The sequence below is a fragment of the Lipotes vexillifer genome, unplaced genomic scaffold (genome assembly GCF_000442215.2).
Source record: "Lipotes vexillifer unplaced genomic scaffold, Lipotes_vexillifer_v1.1 scaffold536, whole genome shotgun sequence".
Classification (NCBI taxonomy): Eukaryota; Metazoa; Chordata; class Mammalia; order Artiodactyla; family Lipotidae; genus Lipotes; species Lipotes vexillifer.
In genome coordinates this window covers 2,352,398-2,371,669 of record NW_006775074.1, presented here as the reverse complement: position 1 = coordinate 2,371,669, position 19,272 = coordinate 2,352,398, and the positions used below count along the sequence as shown (strand labels likewise).

Below are 19,272 nucleotides of genomic sequence, written 5' to 3'. Positions count from 1 at the left end.
AGGGGTCCCAGTGACACTTAATTGAATTCATCATACAACAGCTCAATGGCTTAAGACAAAAACACTGTCCACACACTAAATTTGCACTTCTCTGAAGCAGTACTGTAATGGAAAGATTTGATGTGGCCCCAAACCCACTGGGAACTGAAAAGCAAGTATAGACACTTATCTGAAGATGCTTTTCCAGTGAATGGAACAATGAATGAGAGACAAAATAAAAGACAGAATAAACAAAATCATTCCTATGCTTTTTCAAATAGTTTGGTTAAATGATGGAGTCATTTTACATGAAATAGTGGAAGATACAATTGAATCAGAAGAGAAGTCTTGTGTCCTTGTGGTTAAGAACAAGGATTCTGGAGTCAGACAACTTGCTCAAGTTTCAGATCTCTCACTAACTGTGTAACTTCTGCAAGTTGCTTGGTCTTGCTGAGAGTCCATCTCTTCATCGGCAAAATGGGGATGGGGATGATAATAGTATTTACAATTTAGGAACAGTAATTTATAACTGTTAGGAGGATTAAATGAGATGTTGCGTGTAAAGTGCTCAGCACACCACTGGCAACATGGAGAATGATTAGAAAATGATGCCACTTGTTAGCTCTGTTAGGAAAATGTGTGATCATGGAAGGAAGACAAAAAGAAGTCATAAAGCAGTTCTGAGTGGTTTTGAGCAGGGCCATCACCTGATTGGAGCTAAGCACTGTGAAATCTGACAAGGTGCTGCCACTCTCTGGGCCTTAGTTTCCTCATCTGCAAACCCAAGGGGGATGCCAGGCCAAGTAGTAAACACTCTTAAGATGTGTCTGGCCTTGAAAATTTACTGTTTGAATAAGTTCATTGCAGAAACCTGGCGTTCGGTTGTGATCTAAAACTATGGCGACCAACCGTCCTGATTTGCCCAAGACTGAGGGGTTTCTTGGGTTGCAGAACTGGGATTTTTGATGCTGAAACCAGGATAGTCTTGGGCACCTTCCAAAAGTGTTGCTTCCAAGAGGAGGCAAAGGGAGTGGGGAGGAAGCTCTGTTTAAATGGTAACTCACCGACGTTCTCCTAGCATTCCCGACTTCTCACTTTGTTAGGCTCAGGTACTTGCTTGCTAGTCTTGGCCCCTTTTTTCTGAGTCTGACAGGAGTAGAGAGAGAACTTTTCCCATCGTCACCTACAGTGCTGTAAAAACACTTCCATGTTAAAAGTTAAAAGAGCACCTTGCAGAGCTGACTGATTGAATGCTTGTAAGAAAAAAAGGTATTATTTTCTTTCCATTTCCAACAATAAATAATACAAAATTCCAAGGTTTCCCCTAAGGTGTCCTGAAGTAACTTTGAAACAGGACTGGGGTCCTTCTTGTCTGTTTGGTTTTGTTACCGAGTCCAAACTTGTACTGCTCACCACACAACAGGCGAATAAATTGAGAGACAATGTGTTGGGGCAAGGAATAGCAACTTTACTCAGAAAGCCAGCAGACCAAGAAGATGGTGGACTAGTGTCCCAAAGAACCATCTTACCAAAGTTAGAAGTCAGGCTTCTTTTATACTAAAAGGGGAGGGGGTGTGGTTGATTGCTGCAAACTTCTTGGTGTCAGAATCCTTTGTTCTTGCATCTGTGCACGTAGATCAGGTCACAACTTTCCTATAAACCTCCAACAAGACAAATGTTGGTCCCCATTCTGCAACTTTTTACTTCTATATGAATGGAAAAGTGTTATGCCTTTAAAGATCAGAGCCTTGAGAATGGGCTATCTTGTATATTTCAGACTATAGGCAACATTCTTACCTTGCAGCAAAAGCAATAGAATACAAAGGTTAAAGTAAACAGATTCAATATGGAGTCAGATTTGTTCTTCCCTACTGCACTTTCCCTGTCCCATCAGAATACTGTGAAAGGTCCTCTCTTCCTTGTCTAGCTGGCAAACTGCTGTTTCAACCAAGAGAAGCCATCATGGGAAGGCTTCCCTTGCACTCTCAGGTGGAGATCAAGGCTGACTCCTCTGTGCCCCTGTGTTACCTTTCTTCAACAGTTTAGCTATAATGATCTATCCACCGCCAGTACTGTCAGAGTTCTCTGAAGGCAAGTACCCCAGTGGTGCCAAGCCAACACTTGGGCTCGAACTGTAGTCCATGTTATATTAAAATTTCAGAGCCTAGAATGGCTGATGAGACACTGCAATGTGTCCTGCCCTCTGTCCTGTCTGCTGCTCCAGTTTTTTAATGCAGAACCTTCCAGCAATTTTCTTTTCCATGGGAAAAATGAAACCCATTAATATAATTTCAAACCTTAGTCTATCTAGCTTGAGTTCCAGGTCTTCTAGTGCCAGGACACCAATGTGACTCACAAGAATGAAAATTGCAGCAAAATTAAATAATCTTGTTGAATGGGTGCTAAACTGGGCGCCAGTTCCATGACATGTAGCATCGACATGTACAAGTACTAATTATCCACTAATTACAACCACAGCAGAATTGAGCTCATTTTCACTGAGAAAGAAGGACTGACACTGTTTTGAATGGTTTAAAAATCCACTCTCAGACTCTGTATGCACAGCCATTTGTTCAGAAGATACTGAATTACTCAGAATGCCAGCAAAGATGATGATATTTTAACATGGGTGGTGTTTTTATTTGGCTTGCTGGTTTTTTTAATGGGTACCTCTTGTGTACTCACCCAGTACAAACTGTTAGCCCCAGGACTTCCCTGGTGGCGCAGTGGTTGAGAGTCCGCCTGCTGATGCAGAGGACACGGGTTCGAGCCCCGGTCCAGGAAGATCCCACATGCCGTGGAACGGCTAGGCCCGTGAGCCATGGCCGCTGAGCCTGCGCATTCCTGTGCTCCGCAATGGGAGAGGCCACAACAGTGAGAGGCCCACGTACCGCAAAAAAAAAACCCAAAAAACTGTTAGCCCCAAAGAGGGGATGCTAAATTTCTAAAAATGTAAAAGAAACATTTTGTAATTCTGCTTCTGGCCCCTTTGCTGGATTGGGTGGGAGGGGATGGAGGTCGACACTGGGATGACAAGGAAAGGAGTAAGAAAGACAGAGAAACCTGAACATGGGTGCCCAGCTGACCCACCACCAGAGGCAGCCTTGAATTTCCAGTTTACCCCATTTCAGGTCTGCCATCACTGTTCTCATCCCTGAAACGAGGGGAAAACCTAAACAAGCTTCTGCCATCTCTACCAAGGGAACCCGTAAAAGGAAAGCCAAGCAAATAATTACAGTATATCAACTAAGGGCACAAGTTTAGAAGGCACACAGAGCTAGCTAATAGTAATGTAACTCTCAACAAATGACATGCACTTATGTTGATGTTTTCTATTAATATGTAATAATCAAGATCTAGACACAGATGCTATGGTGGTCTTCGAGGCTGCCCATCTCCCCCCAGCTCCCCACACCAGCCCTGCTGCCACAGAGCCAGTATTTGCTACTTTCTGATTTTGCCCCAGCTTTCACTCTGTCAACAATTCACTCACTTACTTGCCAGTTCTTTTAGTTTTGTTTTCATTTTCTGAACAAGAAACTAAAATGCCACCTAAGTCACCCCTTCAGTAAGACATGGCTGAGGTACCCCATTAGCACGGTCCTTTTACTAGATTGTTGGTGGCATTTTGGAAGGATTAATACATGAGAGCCACTAGGAGTGTGATCCTACAAGGCCCTTTGACTCATCTTCCATTTTGATATTCACCATGGAATACTTGGTGGACCTGGAGGAATCAAAGTTTGGCTGCTTTTTGCAAACTCCCTCTTTCTGTCTTTTGCACCCTCCCTGCCACTGTTTTAATGTTTTTTGGGAAGTGAAACATGGGCTGAACCCTCTCTGACAGGTTGGCAATCTCTGCTTGTATGTGACAGATTCTTGGATAAATAACATAACTTAAACAAAAAGTAAAGGCAAGGCTTCCCTGGTGGCGCAGTGGTTGAGAGTCCGCCTGCCGATGCAGGGGACGCGGGTTCGTGCCCCGGTCCGGGAAGATCCCACATGCCGCGGAGCGGCTGGGCCCGTGAGCCATGGCCACTGAGCCTGCGCGTCTGGAGCCTGTGCTCCACAACGGGGGAGGCCACAGCAGTGAGAGGCCCGCATACCGCAAAAAAAAAAAAAAAGTAAAGGCAAAAGAGGAATAAAATACATGTTAGAAAGAGTAATGAAAAACTCATTAGCATTGGCAATCTGCTATTTCCCCCCCTTAACCTCAATTAGCCGCACAGACTGCAGACTCTGACATAGATACCAAAAAACATGGCTTTATGAACTTGTAACATTGTATGTTAAAAATCCAAAATACTAATTATCACAGCATATAATTCCATTTAGATTTTATTTGGAAGCTTTTTCCAAAAGGCATGGAAGCTTTGCAAGCCACAATATAAATGCTGAGTGACCATTCCCATGAATGTGGACCATTACCTGGCTTTGGGTGGTGCTACACACACCTATGTTCACACACACTTCCATACACATTTTCAGTAGGATAGTTTATTCATCCAATAGGCTAATATTTATTGATCACCATCCATATGCCAGGAACTTTGAAAGATATACAGATTAGCCTAGGCTCTTAAAAGATATTCCTTTAACAAACATTAGATGAGTAAAAATATAATGGCCTGGAGAAGCCACAGTCTATTGAAGAGAACAAACAAAATACAAAGTGATCAAGCTATAATGGAATTGTTCATAAATTTTTCTACAAAAAAGTAGAGGGAGTATACAACTCCTCCCTGAATTGATAAAGCATTTTTCTCAAGGAGTTAGAAAGGATTCTCATTCCGCCTTTATTTCCACTTATATTTATAAAGGAAAAAATAGCATATGTTAATCATAGTAAGGAAGAAGTTAATTGCTTCCCCATTAAATCATTGCTATGTTGCAGAGGAAGAAACTGAGGCACACAACATTTTTAAAGGCACACAACACTCTAAAAGGCTTGACAAAGTTGCTGCATTCATTGATGAATGATTAAGCACAAATTTCATCATTCTTGCAAGAGATGGTAGTCTTCCCAAAGAAGAGAAGGACCATGAAATTCCATTAATTCAGACTCTCATTGAGGAGGATTTTACGGAGTTGAAAATGCAGATTCTAGAATATTTCAGGAAACACACGTTTCCTGCTTTCAAATAAACACATAAGGTTAATGCTAGTGTTAACAAAACGTTGCCAAACAAAAGACCTGCTTGGATGGACTCTAATGAATAGTTAGGTGGGCCATTTGCAATTAGAACATCAAAATGGGGGTTCTTAAAGTACTTTGCAAATGGTTTGTCTGGAGTACATTAAATATTCCCCTGAGAACTTTCCACCCTATTAATTTACCTAGGTAGTACAAAGGTAAACTTCAACCAGCCACAGACCTATTACAAATTCTCAGATAGGTAGAATGAAAAGTAATAAGGTTTAACAGTGTATATAAAAATTTAGGACAAAAGGAAAGGATTGACTTATGTGAAAATTAACTGGAAAATGTGTGATATCTAAAAAAAAAGTGTCGTCAGTCTTCTGATAACTTTCAAAGCTCTCCATAACAAGTGATGTTTTTCCCAGATTTTTTAAACTGGGTTTCAAAACATGGCTCTTACCTAAGACCTCATAGAGCAGAGATGATCTTAAAGGATTGCACACCTACAAAGCATGTGTGTGTTTTCAAGACTCTGCACATCCTCTGAGTAATTTGCACTTTAACCATCCTCCTGATTTTGTCTGTCATGTGAAAGCAGATGTAGAGACATTATTTGCAGTGAAATCATTTCTAAGGGGAGTGCAGTGGTGGCTTTCACACCTCTGGAGTGTGGCAGGAATTAATGAACTTTACAGTGTTCATTTGAATAAGCAGAAGGAAACATCAACTTTTAGTTGTTTGGTTATTACATTTTTAGACATTGTCAGAGGTGAACAGTCTAGAGACAATAAGGTTTTCCTTTAAAATGTGATCAGAAATAGCATCCCAGTGCTCTTCAGGTTTTTAATAAAAATTAAAGATAATGCACTGCCTTTTATAGATGCTGTTTCTATTTTTCAAAACAGCATCTGCTAAGTGCAAGGCACCATGCTAAGCACTTCATCTGGATCATTTTTAACCAAAAGCCTATGAGGGAGTTATTACTATCCCCACGTCAGACATGACAAGACTGAGATCAGAGAAGTGATGTAACTTCTCCTTGGCCACACAGCTAAGAAATAGCAGAGCCAAGATTTAAACCTAGATTTACCTTTTTCATTAACCTTCTGTCTCATGATTCTTAGCTACAGATTTGACATTTTAACTTCTCTGTTAGAATTTTATTCACCATGAAAAACCAGGACAAGTTGAATTTATTCCCTCATCTTTTCTAGTTGCACAATTCTGCGATAATCCTTCAGGGCACCCAGAGCTGTCCAGGCTGTTTCGCTCACACCTAGTATCATAGTTATTTGTGTACATGTCTGTTTCCCTACCTGGATTGTTAGTTTCATGAGGGCAAATGTGGGGACTTACTCTTGTATCCTTTTGGCTCTTCCCACGGTGTGTCAAGTAAAAATATGCTTTTGTGGGAAAGAGGTAGCATCACCACAGAGGTGGGGTTTAACCTCTGCTATGAGGATCCTGAGGGCCAGAAGATGCTAGGAAACGTGTAACACAATATAAGAAAGTGTGCCAGGCTGAAGATGGAAAACTGTAGCTGAGGTAATCCAGTGTATTAGGGGAAGACACCAGGCCTGTAGCAGATGTGAAGTCAGAACAGATCTGGCAACCATAGTTTAGTCCTTTTCTTGGAGGGTTCAGCATAGAACCTTGCAGAATTCATAGGAAGATATGCAGGGGTCCATGTGCTAGGTGTCTCACTTTACTGGCCTTTAAATTATCTTATATTATAAAATTGAATGTTGTTCATTGTGGAGAAACTAGACCATTTAGATAAGCCAGAAAAACTAATTACCATAACCCCAGCACCTGTCGGTAACGACTGCATATACAGTGATTCTCACCCCTGGCTGACTATTACAACCATCCAGAGCTTTTTAAAAATCCCTGTACCTGGGCCCCCATCCATACCAAATAATTCAGAATGTCTGGATGTGGGACCCTGGCATCAGTATTTTTTAAAGCTCCCCAGGCGATTCCAGTGCACAGCCAAGTTTGCACAGCAATGGTCTAGAGTCAGGCTTCTCAAAATTTAACATAGGTACAAATCACCGAGGTATGGGAGGAGCCTGCAGTTCTGCATCTCTAACTTAGCTCCCAGGTGATTCTGATGCTGCTAAGCCATGTCACACTTTGAGAAATAAGAATATACACTCACCTCTCAACAAAACTTAACAATGCGTGGATGAAGGATTTCTTATTAATATATCTTTGAACAAGTTATTTAAACTGTGAGCGTTGGTTTCCTTATCTGTCAGATGACAGGGTAAGAAGTAGAAATTTTACAATTTTTGTTGCCCCAAAGTTCAGACCCATGTGAGGGGAATCTCAAGATGGGAAGGAAGCAAGATTAGACTATTGAACACATATGATACTCCAGGCATTATTCTTAGAACTAATAATAAGAGTAACATTTTTGAGCATTTAATATGTCCCAGGAACCAAGCCAAGCATTTAAAATTGATTATTTAATTTAATAAGCCTCATTTTACTTAAAGAAGCTAAATAACTCACCGAAGAACAGGCAGTTGCCTAGGGCTGGTAACGGGGATGTGAAGTCAGGCAGTCTGATGTCACAGCCTAAGTACTGTTTACTTGATGGTACATGATGGTGGTTCATGGTGCCTCTCAAGCTAGATAATCTTTAAAACCCATCCATATAGTATTATTTAGATTGCCAGCCACTTATTCCTTATTTTGATCATCCAATATTCATAATTCTGTAAAAAAAAAATGTATCTTGGCAGAAAGAGAAAGGGGGAGACGTGCGCCATATTGCACATCTGAGCACACACATCAGTGGTATGTTAATGGCACCTAAAATGGCATCATTTCTTGCGACATCCCTAATATTGGTTCACCATCTGTAGCTTAATTTCTCTGAAGAAATCCAATATGGCATTCAAGGTTTAGCTAAATCGCCTAGAGACTTCTTCAGGTGCACAAATATTTCTTCATTTAGGCTGAATTAGAAGGCAGAGCCGGAGGGCTGTGTGAGACTGGGAGGGAGAGAGCCATGAGGATTGGTGATGAGGCGAGGAATTGAGGGAAGAACAGATGGGACTGGTAAGTATCCAGGTATTCTGGCAAAATGAGACTCGTACACAGCATCTCCGGTCCTAAGTGTATGTGTGTGTACATGTATATGTGTGTGGGGGGGGGTGCGTGTGGCAGGATCACCTTGTATGAGAGAAAATTATTCAGAGGAGATGGCTTTTGGAAATATTCTCCACCATACATCCTCAGCATTACCCCTCCCTTGTTAGCCACTATCCTATCCTTCACTCTAATGACAGGTTGCCTTGACCCAGATCCCCCAATCGATTTCATCTGTAATGAGTAGCACAGTGAGGGAGCGGGAGTTGCCTGAACCTCAGAACTCTCCCTCCAGGCTGCAGGCAAGTCCATCTGTCATCGAGGCCTGAAGGGAAGGTGCAAGGTATGTGCCAGCGTCAACACTTTTCCTTTACAAGCTGGCTTTTCCCCTTTGCTACCTGTAGTACCTACAGAATACTGTATCCAAAGAGGAAAGTGTTTCTGGCAGGAGAGAACTGCCTGTGATTTCCCTACTGCTAAGGCAGAATTGGGAAATTCTATCCATTGGCTTGAAAGTTACCTGTGACAGAAAACCAACAACTATGAATCATGTTTGACCCACAAGGTCTTTCATACTTCGGTTTAAGAGGCATTCTCACTTATACAGCTTTAAAACTTCTATCAGCATCTTGGAAATCACTACTTATAAAGAAAAGTCCAAGTTGCAGGCTTAGAATTCCATCGATGATTTCTCCTGTCAGATTTTCTTTTTTAAAAAATATTTATTTATTTTATTTTATTTTTTGGCTGCATCGGGTCTTAGTTGCAGCATGTGAGATCTTTGTTAAGGCCTGTGGGATCTTTCGTTGTGGCGCAGCATGGGCTTCTCTCTAGTTGTGGCATGTGGGTTTTCTCTCTCTTGTTGAGGCACTCAAGCTCAGTAGCTGTGGCACGAGGGCTTAGTTGTCCCACTTCATGTGGGATCTTAGTTCCCTGACCAGGGATCGCACCTGCATCCCCTACATTGGAAGGCAGATTCTTTACCACTGGACCACCAAGGAAGTCCCCAGATTTTCTGAAGGAATTTTAATAGCAGCACTGTGTGCCCAATTGAGCAACTCCAAATTTTTACACCCGATGAAATAGTCCTTACTTAAGAAGAATGCTGGATGGGGCCAGTTCCCAGAATCCTTTTTTTAACTCCCCTCATAGGTATATGGGTTTTTTTTCTGGTTTTTCTTTTGAAAGAAACATCATGTAGTCCAAATAAACATTATTTAGTCTTTTTTTAAGCAAACCTGATATGTGTCTTCACCTCAACTTTAATTTTTTTCTACAACCTGAAACTTTCATGTACTGTGTCCATTTCATTCTCTTTGAATTAATTCAGTGCACAGTCTGATGTCCATCTGTAAATACTATAGGGAATATTTTAAGCCTTCCTAGTAGGCTGAAATGAGAGGTAGAAAAAGACTTTCTCTTACAGAGTCCAAGCTCTTACTGCTTGCCACATGATAGGCCAATAAATCGAGAGATGAATTGTTGGGGCAAGGAATAGTGACTTTATTTGGATAGTCAGCAGACCAAAAAGATGGTGGACTAGTGTCCCAAAGAACCAACTTACCTGATCAGTCTTCTTTTATTCTAAAAGGGGAAGGGGTGTGTCTGGTTGTTGCAAACTACTTGGTGCAGGAATCCTTTGTTCTTGCAGCTGTCCACATCTAGTCACAATATTCCTATAAACCTCCAACAAGACAATTGTTATTTTCTTTTCTGCAACTTTTTTATCTCTATATGAATGGAAAAGTGTTATGCCTTTAAAGGTCAGAGCCTTGAGAATGGGCTATCATGTATATTTCCGGTTATAGGCAACATTCTTTTACCCAGATGCAGAGCCCTAGAGCTAAAGGAATAGATCCAATATGGAGTCAGGTTTGTTCTTCTCTGTTACATTTCTAGAAGTTAGAATCTTGTGGAAGAGACAATAAATCTGAGAATAACAACAGTGGTTTTTTTTTTTTTTCCTACTTAAAAACATGCATTCATAGTTAACTGATGTTTTTATTTTGCTCCTTTTAGAAATATGCCTATGAGTGCTTAAGTGTTGATTTTGTGGATAAATAAAAACCAGAACACAGCCCCTCTTGTTCCTGCCTGGGTGACCCACCCATGTCCTGCACAGCTGGACTCAGGTCCATAACAGAAAGGGGTCCAGTGAGGGAGCAGGAAAGGAAGAAGAAGAATGATCATCTTGTAATGTTTCTATATTACTATATACTCTCCACATTGAAAAGAGACTTCAGGACATTCCTAGATGAGGAAACAGGTCTAGAAAAAAAAAAGATGTGATGGCTCAAATCTCATAACCAGTTACTGACCAAGGTGAAACTGAGACTCAGGTCTCCTGGCTGCTACGCAGGTGGCTTTGCCATGGCTCTGTATCCTTGTCTGCTAGGAACACAGTGGAGAAGTTTCAGAGTTAGAGTCCCTGAGTTTGAATAATGGCTCAGTCATAGCTGACCTTGAGCAAGTTATTTCCCTCAGTTTCCTACTCTGAACAGAGTCAAAATAGTTGCTATGTCTCTGAACTCTTGTGAGATTAAATGAGGTCACATATGCAAACTGTTTGGAATAGTGTTTGGCACATAGTACTCAATAAATGTTGTATACTACTGTATTATTTTTTGCCCACCTTTCCCCATAAATTAGGTAGAAACCACGATGTTGGAGAACCATAGAATGGGCAAGTAGCCCCTGTATCTAACATTAAAGATTAAAATCTTTAACTAGCCACTGAAAAATTAAAAAATAAAAGACTCTCAGGATCTGTTCTAATGATCTCCAACTATCAGCACAGAAGAGGTTGTCCAAAAGTTGGGAAAACATTAAAATTATTCAAAGAATGGACGAAAGCATTCAGATAACTTTAACTCCCATGCTTTGGGACCATTGTGGCCATTCTGTATAAAACAATATTGGACTTCCTTGGTGGCACAGTGTTTAAGAATCCACCTGCTGATACAAAATTAATGCACAGAAATCTCTTGCATTCCTGTACAATAATGATGAAAAATCTGAAAGAGAAATTAAGGAAACACTCCCATTTATCATTGCAACAAACCTGCCGAAGGAAACAAAATACCTGTATGCAGAAAACTATAAGACACTGATGAAAGAAATTAAAGATGATACAAACAGATGGAGAGATATACCATGTTCTTGGACTGGAAGAATCAATGCTGTGAAAACGACTATAATACCAAAAGCAATCTACAGATTCAGTGCAATCCTTATCAAACTACCAGTGGCATTTTTCACAGAACTAGAATAAAAAAATTCACTATTTGTATGGAAACACAAAAGACCCTGAATAGCCAAAGCAATCTTGAGAAAGAAAAATGGAGCTGGAGGAATCAGGCTCCCTGACTTCAGACTATACTACAAAGCTACAGTAATCAAGACAGTATGGTACTGGCCTCAAAATAGAAATATAGATCAATGGAACAGGATAGAAAGCCCAGAGATAAACCCATGAACATATGGTCATCTTATCTTTGATAAAGGAGGCAAGAATTTACAGTGGAGAAAAGACAGCCTTTTCAATTATTGGTGCTGGCAAAACTGGACAGCTACATGTAAAAGAATGAAATTAGAACACTCCCTAACACCGTATACAAAAAAAACCTCAAACTGGATTAAAGACCTAAATGTAAGGCCAGACACTATCACACTCTTAGAGGAAAACATATGCAGAACACTCTATGACATAAATCACAGCAAGATCCTTTTTGACCCACCTCCTAGAGAAATGGAAATAAAAACAAAAATAAACATACAGGACCTAAGGAAACTTAAAAGCTTTTGCACAGCAAAGGAAACCATAAACAAGATGAAAAGACAACCCTCAGAATGGGAGAAAATATTTGCAAATGAAGCAACTGACAAAGGATTAATCTCCAAAATATATAAGCAGCGCATGCAGCTCAATATCAAAAAAACAAACAACCCAATCCAAAAATGGGCAGAAGACCTAAATAGACATTTCTCCAAAGAAGATATACAGATTGCCAACAAACACATGAAAGGATGCTCAACATCACTAATCATTAGAGGAGTGCAAATCAAAATTACAGTGAGGTATCACATCACACCGGTCAGAATGGCCATCATCAAAAAATCTACAAACAACAAATGCTGGAGAGGGTGTAGAGAAAAGGGAATCCTCTTGCACTATTGGTGGGAATGTAAATTGATACAGCTACTATGCAGAACAGTATGGAGGTTCCTTAAAAAACTAAAAATAGAACTACCACATGACCCAGCAATCCCACTACTGGGCATATACCCTGAGAAAACCGTAATTCAAAAAGAGACATGTACCACAATGTTCATATTGCAGCACTATTTATAATAGCCAGGGCATAGAAGCAACCTAAGCGTCCATTGACAGATGAATGGATAAAGAAGATGTGGCACATATATACAATGGAATATTACTCAGCCATAAAAAGAAACGAAACTGAACTATTTGTTGTGAGGTGGATGGACCTAGAGTTTGTCATACAGAGTGAAGTAAGTCAGAAAGAGAAAAACAAATTCCATACGCTAACACATATATATGGAATCTAAAAAAAAAAAAAGATGGTTCTGATGAACCTAGGAGCAGGACAGGAATAAAGATGTGGACGTAGAGAATGGACTTGAGGACATGGGGAGGGGGAAGTGTAATCTGGGACGAAGTGAGAGAGTAGCATTGACATATATACACTACCAAATGTAAACTAGCTAGCTAGTGGGCAGCAGCTGCATAACACAGGGAGATCAGCTAGTTCCTTTGTGACCACCTAGTAGGGTGGGATAGGGAGGGTGGGAGGGAAACGCAAGAGGGAGGGGATATGGGGACATATGTATACATATATAGCTGATTCACTTTTTTATATAGCACAAACTAACACAACATTGTAAAGCAATTATACTCCAATAAAGATGTTAAAAAAAAAAAAAGAATCTACCTGCCAATGCAGGGAACACGGGTTCAAGCCCTGGTCTGGGATGATCCCACATTCCTTGGAGCAACTAAGACTGTGCACCACAACTACTGAGCCCACGTGCCACAACTACTGGAGCCCTCATGCCTAGAGCCCGTGCTCTGCAACAAGAGAAACCACCGCAATGAGAAGCCCGCGCACCGGAACGAAGACCCAACACAGCCAAAAGTAAATAAATAAATACATTTATTTTTTAAAAAAAGAAGATAACGAAACAATATTGAGCGTTCTGAGAGACTGCATCCATGTCACCCTCATTCAAACAAGTTTTGCTTGATACCCTCAATGTACCAGGTTCTATATTAAATGCCAGGGACATGAGATGAATAAGATCTATTAACTACCTTTACTTATATCCTGTGAGGGAAAATTGACTCTTTAACAAATAATTAGAGCCAAATATTGGGTGCTGTACTAGTAGTACTGTTGTATTCAACAAACATAATAGGCACTGATTGAGGTTCCTGAGCTCAACCTGGTGAACCACCCAAAGCCTTCCTGAAACTGAGGTCTAGAAAAAGATCCAAACAATAGATGAGTTACTTACCACATGCTAGAGGAGGAAAGGTCAGAGAAGGCTTTGCAGATAGGTGACATTTGAACTATCTGGAAGGATGGTGAGAGGGTTTACCAGATAGCCAGGGTAGGCATGGAGAAATGGTAAGCAGATGAAATTGAATATGAAAAAAGACAGACAGTAAGCACTAATTGTAGCTCACAGGGCTGATACTCCATTTGTATTTGTAATACCAAACTCAGTTTCTAACAGTCCTGGAAAATTATGCTGAAACAGCTAAGACCTACACTGCTTCAAGCAGTACTTAAGGGAAATGTCAATGTCATGGCAATAGATTACACAGCTGAGACCCAGGACACCCACAGGCCGGAAAAGCAGGGGAAAGATGTCATCCTTACAAGTATCACTTCTCTGACCATAACTACATAGAACATTTTGAGTTCTTTTTTGAAAAGGAAGCCATATTTTCATGCTCAGACTGTTTATCAGAAAGGTTGTTAGATTCCCCCATTTCCACAGCAAGAAAAATCAAAAACAGTCCTTTTTAAAGTAATTGCACAGTTCCAGCCATATGCTCTCCCGTCCTCTTTACTGAGTATCATTCACTTAGGACTGGAGTAATTCCCCTCCTAAATTGGAGGTTTGCATATGTAATTATATCAAATGATGTGTTTGTTTATATCTCCAAACCACATTCAAAAGCTTGCCTATGATTTATCTTTGAAATTCGATTTCATCATGTCAGTCCCCAACTTACTGTGCCCAATGGGTCTACAGTTACATGTGTGATGTGTACGCCTCTCTCTTGCAGAGATTACAGGATGAGGGTGCCTTCCACAGTGATGAATCAGAGCAGCTGAAGAGGGAGATTGCTCTGTTACAGTTTCTGCCCTGTTCTAAGACCCAACTGCATTCAGCTACAACAAAGTTGTTTAGAAAGGAAGATGTAGCTTTGGCAATTTTGACTAATTCCTCTGGACCGGGAGGGATGGCTCACTTCATTGCTGTCTGACTGTAAAACATACCGTGCAGCTGAAGCTCCATAGCTCATCCTAAGTACACAACTTTAGAAAGAAGAAAGCTTTTGCCCCTTCTTAATTTAGCTGGCCGTGTCTTGACAACAAGGTTTATTTTCAGTGCAAATAACTACCAGTTGTGACTTTAACCCAAAATGTACCTTTCATTATTTTTATGTTCTAGATTCCCCATGGACAAACCTGATGGCTTTATTCATTCCAGCCCCTCTTCCTACCAGATTCCTAAGCTAACTCATTCATTCATTCATTCATTCAATCATTTAAGTATTTTTTAATTTATTTTTTATTTGAAGTGTAGTTGATGTTCAATATTATGTAAGTTACAGGTGTACAATATAGTGATTCTCAATTTTTAAAGGTTATACTCCAGTTATAGTTATTATAAAATATTGGCTATATTCCCCATGTTGTATAATACATCTCTGTAGTATATTTTTTACCTAATAGTTTGTACCTCTTATTCCCCTACCTCTATATTGCCCCTCCCCACTCCCCTCTCCCCACTGGTAACCACTAGTCTGCTCTCTATATCTACGAGTCTGCTTCTTTTTTGTTATATTCACTAGTTCGTTGTATTTTTTAGATTCCACATGTAAGAGATATCGTACAGTGTTTGTCTTTCTTTGCCTGGCTTATTTCACTTAGTCATTCAACCGTTTAAATTTTTTTTTTGTTTTTCTTGTTTTCTTTTTTGTTGTTGTTGTTGCTGTTTTTGCAGTACGCAGGCCTCTCACTGTTGTGGCCTCTCCCGTTGTGGAGCACAGGCTCCGGACGCGCAGGCTCGGCGGCCATGGCTCACGGGCCCAGCCGCTCCGCGGCATGTGGGATCTTCCCAGACCGGGTCACAAACCCGTGTCCCCTGCATCGGCAGGTGGACTCTCGACCACTGCGCCACCAGGGAAGCCCCCGTTTAAGTATTTTTAAAGTTCTGTCTTCTCTAGGGACTGCCCTAGTGGCGCAGTGGTTAAGAATCTGCCCGCCAATTCAGGGGACATGGGTTCAAGCCCTGGTCTGGGAAGATCCCACATGCCACAGAGCAACCAAGCCCGTGCACCATAACTACCGAGCCTGCGCTCTAAAGCCTGTGAGCCACAACTACTGAGCCCACGTGCCACAACAACCGAAGCCCGGGTACCTAGAGCCTGTCCTCCTCAACAAAGAAGCCGCCGCAATGAGAAGCCCGCGCACTGCAACGAAGAGTAGCCCCCGCTCGCCGCAACTAGAGAAAGCCTGTACGCAGCAACAAGGACCCAATGCAGCCAAAAATTTAAAATAAATTAACTAATTTTAAAAAGCAGGTTGAATTAAAAAATATATATATATCTGTCTCTTCCAAACATGAAAGACGTGTTCAAATCTAAAAGGCAGAGTTTGTGATCTCCTACTGATTTTTAAATGGCTTTACTGATACATAATTTACGTACAATAACAATCTGGCTTTACTGATACATAATTTATGTACAGTAACAATCACCTGTTTAAAGCATACAATTCAATGGTTTTCAGAATACTTATGGAACTATGCAACCATCACCGTAATCTGTAATTTTAGAGCATTTTCATCAGCCCCAGAAGAAACCTTGTACCCCTTAGAAGTCACTCTCTGTCCCTTGCCCCAACTTGTCCCATTTCCTACTGATTTTCACTTTTTTTTTTTTTTTTTTTTTTGCGGAACGCGGGCCTCTCACTGTTGTGGCCTCTCCCATTGCGGAGCACAGGCTCCGGACGCGCAGGCTCAGCGGCCATGGCTCACGGGCCCAGCCACTCCGCGGCATGTGGGATCTTCCCGGACCGGGGCACGAACCCGTGTCCCCTGCATCGGCAGGCGGACTCTCAACCACTGCGCCACCAGGGAAGCCCTGATTTTCACTTTTGACTTAGATTTTTTTCCCCTGCCTTTTACTCTAGATCTGTGGAAATAAAGGTGATAGAAACCCAGAGAACTGAGACCTGCAGAGGTTTCCTTGCCTTTCCTCCACAAACAGAAGCTCGTTGGCTTTCTCACAGCTCCAAGTTCACTGTTGTGTATGTTGTTTCAGACTTTTCAGGAAGCCTGTCTTCTTCCCTGTTGGCTGATGAATAGGTGAAAAGCACATCCTGGAGGAGATAGGCAGATGGAAGGGAGCCACACTGCTCTCCCACTTATACCTGGGCATTGTGAAAAGAAGTGGCTTTCCTAAAGAATTACCCTCAGGATAACTGGGAGAGGAAGCTGACCTCCTTCCTGAGCACCGTCATACCACAATGGGCTGTGGCTGCATGACCTGGGCAAGGAGGACCTGAAATGACATGAGATCCTATAGGGGGTGGGGAGTGCAGACAGAGGGCAAAAGGGTTCCTGGTCTTTTGTTCCTGGAAGAGCAGCAAGCGAACAAGAGCGGAGGCTGACAGCACTTTCACCTATTTATAGCCTCCATATAACAAGTATTTCTCATTCCCATTGTGACCTCTAACAGAGGATGCCTCCTGAAGAGGTGGTGAGGTCTTTGAAAGCCTCCCACCCCCTTTGGAGAACACACTTACATCTCAGTTGGAAAGAGCCACCGTGACATATAATCTTCTGGGATAGCATGGCCTGAAAATGAAGGCATCAGATTTGTGCTTTAGATGCTCCCTGGTGTGACCAAGCTGACCCTTAGCCAATATGACTCAGAGAGCAGGCTCCTCTTTATTCCTCCTTTATCACCTCAGTGCACCAGTGCATTCACACATCTCCATCCCCCCCTCATTCACCCTCCCAATACACACACACACACACACACACACACTGAGCCCAAGGTCTGATCCAGATGCTAAAGCTTCTCAGGTGTATTTCATTCTTGTATGGGCAGAAAAATTTATGTCAATAAAAAGTCATAGTGAGATTCAACAAAGGATAGTGGAATTGCAGAAAGTCTCCTCTTAGAATCAGAGGACCATCTCAAGGTATCATCCCAGGAGATTTAGACACAGTAAATGAGGGATGGAGTGGGGCACAGGATCTCTTTTTGAGTTTCCCGGGAGGTTCTGATGGGTAGCTACAGAAGGGGAAGTTACCGATTCTCTCCCTTGAAACTCTTGAGAACGGTCTTCTCTCTGTCATCTCTGACAATAGTTCAGAAGTGCCTAGAACTGTGCCATTCACATAGAGGAATTTAGGAAATGGTTTAAATGAATACTAAAGGCACACACTCCCTCCGCATCCACAGATACTCTCCCCACACGCAAAATAATACCCTCCAAAACAAACACTTTCTAAATCTGTCTGTAGCAAAACTGAAGATTAGAATATGAATAATCCATCTTTTCTACAGCAACTTTTGTCAACTGATCCTTAATAAATTTTCTGTTTTGTTTTAGGCCAGGGGGCTTAGGTGGACCACAGGGCTTCTGAGTCGGAAGGCAGGTCTTTCCCATGAAGTCACTCTGTCAACCTGTCTGGCAGTAAAATACAGACGTATGAGCAAAGGATTGCAGTAAAAGGCCAGGAATGATACCGTGGTGGAGTATACTCATTCTGTTAGTATGTATCAGGTGGACCCTTAACCCTGGGAGAGAGGGTCACCTCTCCAACACCTGAGCCAACACCTGAGCTAAATTCGAAAAATCTGTGGTTGGGTGGGGCACATTCCAGAAAGCACTCATGGAGAGGCAGATCATTTATGCAATGGGAACGTGGGTTCCCCTCCCATGGGGAGTGTGGACAGATGAGAGTGGAGAGGAGTGGGTTTGAAACCACACAGGTCAGATTGGGGCTGGAACCCCATCGTACCTCAGATGGGATTCGAACCCAGCCAAAACTCAGACTGGGACTTGAACCCACGGGCTGGGACTCGAACCCACTGTCTTTTAGTTAAAATCACTCACCTGGGGTCGGGACTTACTAAAACTCAGGCTGTTTATGTCTCTGCACAGAAGGAATTCAGCGAGAGGCGAAGTGATAGGTAAGAAGTAGATTTATTAATATAGGGTGCTTTTGAGGGATACAAGTGGGCCGGCAAGGGGGCTCTGCCCCAAGAACTAAGTGGGAAAGAATGTGTATTTAGAAAGATACACATTCCATGGACAGAATGCGGTACATTTCAGAAGGCGAGAGTGGCCCGAAATATGGGGTAGTTAATTTTTACAGGCTGAGTAATTTCATAGGCTAACAAGTGGGGAGGATTATTCCAACTCTTACAGGGAAGGGGCGGGGATTTCCAGGAACTGGGCACCACTCACTATTTGGCCTTTTAAGGTTAGCCTCAGAGCTGTCATGGTGCCTGTGGGTGTGTCATTTAGCTAATACTATTGTATTACAATGAGCATATAATGAGGCTCAAGGTCTACTGGAAGTCTAATCTTCCACCATCTTGGGCCTAATCGGTTCTAACCAGTTTTGTTATATCCTCAACGGCTATGTCATTCTTTTAAAGGTTGTGCCCTGCACCCTTCCCTCCTGTCTCAGGGTCAGCTTGTAAACAGCCATGCTACCTGCGGTGGGATTTTATTTTGAAGGCCATGTGGAGCCCTCTAACCTCTGGTAGTCTTACT

General features: G+C 41.8%; 1 protein-coding gene across 1 annotated transcript in view; it reads left to right on the top strand.

The window, feature by feature from the left end:
- The window catches only part of FAT3 (FAT atypical cadherin 3), a 592,627-nt gene that overhangs the window by 342,755 nt on the left and 230,600 nt on the right, over positions 1 to 19,272 (top strand). The window lies entirely within an intron of this gene.